The following is an 11,023-nucleotide window of genomic DNA, read 5'->3' as shown; positions in this document are numbered from 1 at the left end:
ATGAAATTGTGGAAATTATAATATTACACATAAGGTTGACCACTTGTATATTAGCAAATTCTTTAGTGGACTAAATAATGCCAATTAAAAATATAAAGGCAAAAAATGAGTGTTTGACAATAATTAAAATTGGGGAAGGTTTCAGAACAATTAGAAGAGTAATTGGGAAACACATTTCTTTATGGCAAGAATGTTGGCATCTCATAAGGCTCAGCTTCAGATCTGCCACCACCTGAACATCCCAACTGAAATTTTGGCCTGAGAAGAAAGCAGTCAAGACTTTGTGCCAGATTCCATACCTTGATGTATTGCTTTTCTCCTCCTTTCAATTTAAAGGGCCTCTGATTTGGCAAGAGCTATACATATTTCCACATTTCCTCTGTAGTAACTTCCTCAGAACCCAGCTGAGTAAATATTTAGTAGTGGTACTACTTTTTTTTTGGGGGGGGATGGAGTCTCGCTCTGTTGCCCAAGCTGGAGTGCAGTGGCACAGTCTCAGCTCACTGCAAGCTCCGCCTCACAGGTTCATGCCATTCTCCTGCCTCGGCCTCCTGAGTAGCTGGGACTACAGGTGCCCACCACCATGTGTGGCTAATTTTTTGTGTTTTTAGTAGAGATGGGGTGTCACCATGTTAGCCAGGATGGTCTCAATCTCCTGACCTCGTGATCCGCCCTCCTCAGCCTCCCAAAGTGCTGGGATTAAAGGCATGAGCCACCACACCTGGCCTAGTGGTACTAATTTTTATACTGCTGAATCTCTATGCTGTATTGTATCTCTATGTTTATTGATCATTTATGTGTCAGGCACTGCTTCTAAATATTAAAGAAACAGTAATGAAGAAAACATACAAAAATCCCTGCCATCACGGATCATACTCTAATGGAAAAGACAGAAAGTGAAAAAAGATAAATAGATAAATTACACAGTGTTATAGTGTTAGTTACAATAACTAAGGAGAAAAACAGGGCAGGGAAGGGGAATACAAATAACTGAGATGGAAATGAAAATTTTAGAAAAAGTTTAGAAAAATTTCTAAAAAAAAATTTTAGAAAATACAATAACATATTTCTCTGATTTCATTGAAAATGTGAAATTTGAGTAATAACTGGAAGGAAGATATCTGTCCAAGCTGATATACACAAGGTTAATTCCAAGAAGAAGAACAGGTGCAAATACCTGAGGTGGGAGCAAGCCTGGCATGTGTAAGGAACAGTAAGAAGGCTGGAGAGACTGGAGTCAAATGTGATAACAGAAAGACGATAGGTCACATAGGACTTTGTGATGAATAGCAAAAAGTTCCACTCAAAGTGACATGGAAAGATATTAACAAGTCCTTAGCAGGGAAACAATCTGACTTGACAAGATTGCTACAGCTCCGATGTTGAAAATAAAGTGAAGAAGCCTCAGCTAGAATTAAGGTGACAAGTTAGGAGGTTATTACACATATCTAGGCAAGATATAATGGTGGTTTAGACAGGAAAAGTGAAGGTGCCTAGAAGTTATCAAATTCCAGGTGTAATTTGAAGCTAGAGTTGACAGGGTTTGGTAATGGATAAGATGTGGCTTCTGAGAGTAAGAGAAGAATCAGAGACGGAGTCAGTCCAAATTTTTTTTTTGTCCAGAAAGACTGAAATAATTGAATTATCCCTTACCTAAGATGGTGTGTCAGGCTGTTTTTGCATTCCTACAAAAGAATACCTGAGACTGAATAATTTATAAAGAAAGAAGTTTTAATTGGCTCACAGTTCCGTAGGTTATATAGGAAACATGGTTCTGGAATCATGCTTACCTTCTTGTGAGGCCCCAGGAAGCTTCTGATTATGGCAGAAAGTGAAAGGACAGCAGGCATGTCACATGGCAAGAGCAGGAGAAAGAAAGTGGGGGTGAGGCCCCAGACTTTTAAACAACCAGATCTCCTAGGTGAACTGAGCAAGAACTCGCTTATCATGAAGGGATGATGTTAAACCATTCATGAAGGATTTGTCCAATGATCCAATCGTCCCCCACTAGGCCAGACCTCCAACGTGGGAATCACATTTCGACATGAGATTTGGAGGGGACAAATATCCAAACCGTATCAGATAAGGAAGTCCACAGGAGGAGTCAGTTTAGAGGGAAATATGTGGAGTTCAGATTTGACATGTTTAACTGTGGGATGTTCTCTAAACATTACAAGTAGGGATGCTGAACAGGAGGTTGGGGTAACTGTTTAGAGTACACCACAGAATTTTGGGCCGTGATAAGGATGTGGAGCAGCATACAGATGCTGTTTCAAGCTGAGATATTGACTGATATCACTTAGGGATTGAGTGTAGCGAGTAGAGACAAGCAGTTTGAGAACAGCCCTCTGACATTTAGTTACATGAAAGAAAAGGCGGAACCATCAGAAAGAATCTGAAAAGGAGTGGTCGGAAAGATGGAAGACAAATGAGGCACACAAGGTTTCATGGAAACCAAGTACAGAAAATGTTTCAGGGAGGCATGAGTAATCTATCAATCTTACCAAATGCTGCCGACAGGTCAAGTAAAACAAGGACTGAGAAATTATGTTTGAAGTTAGAAATGTGGAGATTAGGAATGACACTGAGTTTTACCAAAGTGTTGGGGACAAAAACCTGATTGAAGTGGAATCAACAGACATCGTAAGAATAAATAGTTGGAGGAAGTGATTATCAACTTTTCATTTGATGGATACAAGTGATAGTATTTTCAGTATAAATTAAAATGAATTTTACTATCTTGACACACATTGTTGCAAATGAGGACTCAAGCTCATAGTTATCAAATATTTATTGCAATTTATAAAATCAGCATGAAACTGCCACATTGCAAGATCAAGCTTCACCGTCGTCTCTTTTGTGAAATCTTTCCTGCCTCCATCAATTAATTGCTGTTTGTCGTGCTTCTCAAACACTTCATAAATACATTTGCAATACTACATTGTCTTGTAATTATTTGTCTGTCTCTTCCATTACACTGTGACTCCCTCATATTTATATAAAAGTACAGTGTTTGGGCCAGGCTCGGTGGCTCACACCTGTAATCCCAACACTTTGGGAGGCCAAGGCAGGTGGATCACAAGGTCAGGAGTTCAAGACCAGCCTGGCCAAGATGGTGAAACTCTGTCTCCACTAAAAATACAAAAATTAACCAGGTAGGGTGATGCGCCTGTAATCCCAACTAACTACTCAGGAGGCTGAGGAGGCAGAATGTCTTGAACTCGGGGAGGGTGCCGGGGGTTGCAGTGAGCCGAGATTGCGCCACTGTACTCCAACCTGGGTGACAGAGTGAGACTCCGTTTCCAAAAAAAAGTACACTGTTTGGTAAAAGTATGCATTCAGAAACGATTGGTGAATGAACGAATGAATTCATATCACATTTTAAGTCAGTCTAAATGATATAGTGGAAACAGAAAGGAAATTTATTGTAAAGGATTACAGGTAAATGCAGAATCCTCATTCATTTTTCCCAAGATCAAAAGCCTGGTACTTCAGGGAAATACGGATGCATGTTTCTCTGAGTGTAACCATGCACTGTCCCTCTTATTATAAATAAAATAAAAGATAATAAATGTGCCATCCAACTATTATAATGTTTTCATATTATTTTGTTTGTTTCATATTACCAATTTTTAAACTCTCATTTTCTTGTGATAACATTCAGATTAGCAACCCAGTATGTACACAGATAACAGATGATCTAGATAGTTTTTTCCTCTGGGACAGAAATATGGAATTTGGTTCCCAGATTTTTTTCAGAACCTCTATGTCCTCAGAACTTACCAGTGCTCAAACTAACATTATGATAATTTTATTTTAAAAGAGAAACAGTTAGCCTGCTTTGAAATACTGGATTGTTCTGTGAAGCTACTCTCCTAAGGGTAATTAGTTTTTATATTAATTTTTAATATGACCATTTTATAGTTTGCTCTCACACATGATTATGTTATTGGTGCTGAAATAGAGTACAAGAAAAATATCTATTAAAATTAAAATATTAACTGTGTATATAAAGTCTTTCATGTCGCTCTACACAATTAATAAATAATTGTAGTGGAAGCCAAACTACTAGTGAGAAAACCCTGACTAGAACTATGTACTGGAATAAATTTATAGGTTCAAGGTAATATGCTATCTCTATTCTAAATAACATTACAAAAATATTTTTATGATGATAAATTTGTATTTGCTCATTTTTATTCTTGTTCTTAAAAAAGAAACTTAAAGCAAAGAAAATCTTTGTATATTTTTTCTACTAAGAAATATTGATCTTGAGGAAGAAAAGTTAAATCTATCTGTCTTTCATCTCTATCTCCCCAAGTTGAAATTTTAATCTTTATAAAATATTAACTTTAAAATTTATATCAACTCCACTATAATTTTCAAGACTACATCAAATAAAATATAACATTTGGGTGAATTGTTTAATATATTTATTTTAATGAGCAGTTAGAGAATTTGGGTATAGAAGACAATAAAGCACATTCCCAGTTGTGTGTTAAATCTGTCTGTCTATGGGGTGAGACTGTTTGTTTATCTCTATGGGGTGAGTCTCCTTCTTCTTGAGAAAAGTTGAGGGACAAGTAAAGAGGACATTGTCTTTCACCTTAGGTACAAGACCAGCCACATAGAGGTAAGGCATGAAGTGGGCTATTTAAGATTCGATCCCTGATTCTAGTCCTTGGATCTTGGATGGCATTTCTGGATCTGCCTTGATCCAGAGGCGAGACTGCTATGAAGGGTGAGTCCCAGGCCAGGCAGCATTTACCACAAGCTGATTGGAGAGCCTTTTAATGTTAAAGGAACATCAGTGGTATCCTGGCAGTACTCCTCATGGGCAGGTAGGAGTGGTGGCCATGGGGTGAGGCTTCTCTGCCTGTAAAAAGGAAAGGAAAGAGTGGGAAAGACTGTGTCTTGTGGTTTAAGTGCCAGCTCAGCTGCAGTATAGTAGAACATGTAAGGTGACATGTAAGAACATGCCAGTAGACATGTAAGGTTTCCTGACTCAAGTCTCTGGCTCTCAGGTGGCACTTTGTGACCCACTCAGAGTCCGGGGAGCTCATCACCCTGAAGGAAGGGCAGAAGCCTGGCTGTCTTTACCACCTTCTGATTGTGGAGCTCCAGGACCGTGAATGAACATAGGCAGTAGCCAGGTAGTGGTTACAGTGGGTCTTGGGCAAGACCCACTGCTGTGCTGCCTTCAGGTCTGACCCAGTGCAGTCCCAGTGGTTGTGGCCACAGAGGTGCTTGTGTCACCTCACCCTCAGCTACTGGAAACACAGAAGACAGAGACAGACTCCATTTATTGAGAAAGTGAGGGAAGGGAACAAGAGTATCTGCTTGGTTATCCAGAGAATTCTTCCAGTTCTTATCCATGACCACCAAGGTGGTATCTTGATGAGTATGTAAGAACCACAGTGTTACTGGGCTTAGGGTGCTCCTTGATGAAGACACAGCTTACATCACAGTACCCAAGTCCTTTTAAACATCTGGAAAATATTCCCAAGAAGGACAGGGACAAAGAAGCCTGGACTGCAAAGACTATAATAAATATCTAATTCTTCAATGCACAGACATAGAAAAATATCCATAAGCATCAAGACCATCCAAGAAAACATGACCTCACCAAACAAACTAAATAAGGCACCGGGGACAAATTCTGGAGAAACAGAGATAGGTGATCTTGCAGACAGATAATTCAAAATAGCTGTGTTGAGGAAACAAAGAAGTTCAAAAGAACACAGAGAAAGAATTCAGAATTCTATCACATAAATTTCAAAAGGATATTGAGATAATTAAAAAGAAACAAGCAGAAATTCTAGAGTTGAAATATGCAATTGACTTACTGAAGAATGCATCAGACCTTTTCAATAGCAAAAGTGATCAAGCAGAAGAATGAAGATGGGCTATTTGAAAATAGACTATCAGATGAGGCAAAAAAAAAAAAAAAAAAAAAAAGAAAGAAAGAATTAAAGAAAAATCCCTAAAGGATTTAGAAAATAGCCTCAAAAGAGCAAATATAAGAGTTGTTAGCCCAAAAGAGGAATTAGAGAGAGATAGGGATAGTGCATTTATTCAAAGGAATAATAACAGAGAACTTCCACAAAACTAGGGAAAATTATCAATATTCAAGTACAAGAAGGTTATAACCAAGTATATTTAACCCAAATAAGACTACCTCAAGGCATTTAACAATCAAATTCCCAAAGAACAAGGATAAGGATAAAGAAGGGATTATAAAATCAGTAAGACAGAAAACAAAACAAAACAAAACAAGAACAACAACAATCCCATACACAAATAACATACAATGGAGCTCCAATCTGTCTGGCCACAGACTTTTCAGTGGAAACCTTATAGGCCAGAAGAGAGTGGTGTGACATATTCAAAGTGCTGAAGAAAAAAAAAAATACCCTAGAATAGAATATCTGCTGAAAATATCCTTCAAACATGAAGGAGATGTAAAGACTTTCTTAGACAAACAAAAGCTGAGGGATTTAATTAACACCAGACCTCTCCTACAAGAAAGGCTAAAGGAAGTCCTTCAAACTGAAAGAAAAGGATGTTAATGAGCAATACAAAATCATCTGAAGATACAAAACTAACTGCTAATAAGAAGTACACAGAAAACCCCACAGTATTATAGAACAGTAACTGAGGTGCGTAAACAACTCTTAAGTAGGAAAGACTAAATGATGAACCAATCAAAATTAGTAACTATGATTACTTTTCAAGATAAGGAAACATAATAATATATAAATAGAAACAACAAAAAATTAAAAAACTGGGAAGACAAAGTTAAGGTATAGACTTTTTATTAATTTACTTTCTTTTTTGTGTGTGCAGTGTCAAGTTGTTATCAGCTTAAAATAATGGGTTATAAGACAGTATTGCAAGTTTCATTGTAGCCTCAAATCAAAAAACACACAATGACTACACAAAAATTTAAAAACAAGTAATTAAAGCACACCACCAGAGAAAATTATGTTCACTAAAAGGAAGACAGGAAGAAAGGACAGAAGGAGTAGAAGACCACAAAACAACCAGAAAACAAATAAGAAAGTGGCAGTAGTAAGTCCTAACTTATCAATAATAACATTGAATGTAGATGCACTAAACTCTCCAAAAGACTTAGAGTGGCTTAATGGATAAAAAAAACAGGAACAAATAATCTGTTGCCTTCAAGAAACATACTTCACTTATGAGGACACACATAGGCTGAAAACAAATGGATGGAAGATGATATTGAATGCCATTGGAAAACAAAAAGAGACAAGGAGCAGTTATATTTATATCAGGCAAATAGATTTCAAGAAAGAAAACTATAAAAAGAGACAAAGAATATCACCATGTAATGATAAATGGGTCAATACAGAAAGAGTATATAACAATTTTAAATATATATGCACCCAACATTGGAGCAAACAAATATAGGGCAAATATTATTTGAACTAAAGAGAGAGATAGACCACAATACAGTAATAGCTGGAGACTTCAACACCTCACTTTTAGCATCAAAGAGATCTTCCAGACAAAAAAATACAATCAAAGAAGAAATACTGGATTTAATCTACATATAGGGCAAATGGACAAATAAATATTTACAGAACATTTCATCCAACAGCTGAAGAATACACATTATTTAATTCAGCACATGGATTATTTTCAAGGACAGACCATATTTTGTGTCACAAACCAGTTTTTTCCTTCTTTTTTTTTTTTTAGGTGGAGTTTTGCTCTTATTGCCCAGGCTGGAGTGCAATGGCATGACCTCAGCTCACTGCAACCTCTGCCTCCCGGGTTTAGGTGGTTCTCCTGCCTCAGTCTCCTAAGTAGCTGGGATTACAGGTGCCCTTCACCAAGTCTAGCTAATTATTTTATTTATTTATTTATTTTTGTAATTTTAGTAGAGATGGTTTCTCCATATTGGCACGGCTGTTCCTGAACTCCTGACCTCAGGTGATCTGTCCGCCTCGGCCTCCCAAAGTGCTGGGATTACAGGCACGAGTCACTGTGCCTGGGCCACAGACAAGTCTTAAAGCATTCAAAAAAGATGAAATTGTATCATGCATTTTCACTGACCACAATGGAATAAGACTAGAAATCAATAACAAGAGAAATTTTGGAAAACCATACAAACACATGTAAATTAAACAATATGCTCCTGATGACCAGTGAGTCAATGAAGAAATTAAGAAAGAAATTGAAAAATTTCTTGTAATATATGTTAACAGAATGACAACATATCAAAATCTATGGAATACAGCAGAAGCAGTATTCAAAGGGAAGTTTATGGCTGTAATTGAATACATCAAGAGAAAAGAAAAATTTCAAATAAACAATCTAATGATGCATCTTAAGGAGCTAGAAAAGCAAGAGCAAACCGAAACCAAAATTAGTAGGAGGAGATAAATAATAAAGATCAGAGCAGAAATAAAAAATTTGAAATGAATACAACACCACAAAATATCAATGAAACAAAAATTATATTCTGAAAAGATAACCAATATAGACAAACATTTAGTTGGACTGATAAGAAAAAAAAGAGAAGAACCAAATAAAAAGAATCAGATATTAAAAAAAGAGATATTACAACTGATAACTGATACCACACAGAAATTCAAAGGATCGATGGTGGCTAATATGAACCACTACATGGGAATAATTTTGAAAATCTAGAAGACATGGATAAATTTCTAGACACAGAAAACCTACCAATGTTGAATCATGAAGAAATTCAAAATATAAACAGATCAACAACAAACAATGAGATAGAAGTTGCAATAAAATGAATTCCAGGAAGGAAAAGTCAAGGACCCCATGGCCTTACTGCTTAATTCTAACAAACATTTAAAGAACAACTAATACCAATGCTACTCAAACTATTACAAGAAAATAGAGGGGGAGGAACTACTTTTGAACTCATTCTATGAGGTCTATTTTATGCTGATATCAAAACCAGATGAAGACACATTAAAAAAAAATCATAAGCCAATATCACTGATGAATATTGAGGCACAAATGCTCAACAAAATACTAGCAAACCCAATTCAACAACACATTAAAAACATCATTTATCATGACAAAGTGGGATTCATTCCATGAATGCAAGGATGGCTCAACTGACATAAATCAATCAATGTTACACATCATATCAACAGAATGAAAGACAAAAACCATATGATAATCTCAACTGATGCTGAAAAATGTGATAAAATTTAACATCCCTTCATAATAAAAAACTTTAAAAAACCGGGTGTGTAAGGAATATATGTCAACATAATAACATCCATATACAGCAGACATATAACTGGTATCATACTGAATGAGGAAAAATGGAAAGCCTTTCCCCTAAGTTCAGGAACATTATAAGGATGACTACTTTCAATTGTGTTATTCAACATAGTACTAGAAGCTCTTACTAGAGCAATCAGGCATAAGAAACTAATAAAGGCATTCAAATTGTAAAAAAGAAGTCAAATTATTATTTGCTGATGATATGATCTTACTTTTGGAAGAACCTAAAGACTCCACCAGAAAAACTTAGAATTGATAAATATATTCAGTAAAGTTGCAGGACACAAAATCAACGTACGATAATCAGTAGCATTTCTATATGCCAACAGCAAACGATCTGAAAAAAAAAAAAAAAATCAAGAAAGCAATCCATTTACAGTAGCTATAAATAAATGAAAATACCTTAACTTAACCAAAGAAGTAAAAGATCTCTATAATAAAACCTATAAAACATTAATATAAGAAATTGAAGAGGTCACCAAAAAATGAAAAGATATTCCATTTTCGTGGATTAGATAATTAATATTGTTAAAATATCTGTACTATCCAAAACAATCTGCATATTCAATGCAGTCTCTATCAAAATACCAGTGAAATTCTCTACATAAATAGAAAAAAAAAAATCCTAAAATTTATATGGAACCACCAAAGACCCAGAATAACCAAGAAATCCTAAGCAAAATGAACAAAACTGGACGAATCACATTTCCTGACATTAAATTATGTTACAGAGCTATAGCAAACAGAACAGCATAATACTGCCACAAAAACATACACATAGGCCAATGGAACAGAATAGAGAACCCATAGATAAATTCATACATCTATGGTGAACACATTTTTGACAAAGGTGTCAAGAACATACATTGGAGAAAGAATAGTATTCAATATATGGTGCTAGAAAAACTGGATACCCATATACAAAAGAACAGAACTATGCCCCATAACTTGCCATATGCAAAAATAAAATGAAAATGGATTAAAGACTTAAATCTAAGACCTCAAACTATGAAACTACTACACAAAAACTTTGGGGGAATTCTTCAGAACACTGGACTGGGCAAAAATTTCTTGAATAATACTCCACAAGCATAGTCAGTCAAAACAAAGACAAATGTGATCACATCAAGTTAAAAAGCTTCTACACAGCAAACGAAAAAAATCAACAAAGTGAACAGACAACCCACAGAATGGGAGAAAATATTTGCAAACTAACCACCTGATAAGGAAACATATAAGGATCGCAAAAAACTCCTTAGGGAAAAATAGATTTATCTGACTTTTAAATTGGCCAAAGATCTGAATAAATATTTCTTAAAAGAAGACATATAAATGGCAAACAGATGTGTGGAAAGGTGTTCAACATCATTAATCATTAGAGAAATGCTGATTAAAAATACAATGAGGTATTGTCCCACTCCATTTAAAATGGCTTTCATCCAAAAGTCAGGCAATGAAAAATGCTGGTGAGGATGTGGAGAAAAGGGAACTATTGTACATTGTTGGTGGAAATGTGAATTAGTGCAACCACTATGGAGAACATTTGTTAAGTTCCTGAAATACTAAAAATGGAGCTTCCTTATGATCCAGCAATGCCACTCCCAGGTTGATATGGGTTGGTTCTGTGTCCCCACCCAAATCTCATTTTGTAGCCCCCATAATTCCCACTTCTTGCGGGAGGGACCTGGTGGAAGATGAATGAATCTTGAGGGCGGGTCTTTCCCTT

The sequence above is a fragment of the Macaca fascicularis genome, chromosome 1 (genome assembly GCF_037993035.2).
Source record: "Macaca fascicularis isolate 582-1 chromosome 1, T2T-MFA8v1.1".
Classification (NCBI taxonomy): Eukaryota; Metazoa; Chordata; class Mammalia; order Primates; family Cercopithecidae; genus Macaca; species Macaca fascicularis.
The sequence above is the reverse complement of the archived record's forward strand: the minus strand, read 5'-3'. Positions refer to the sequence as shown.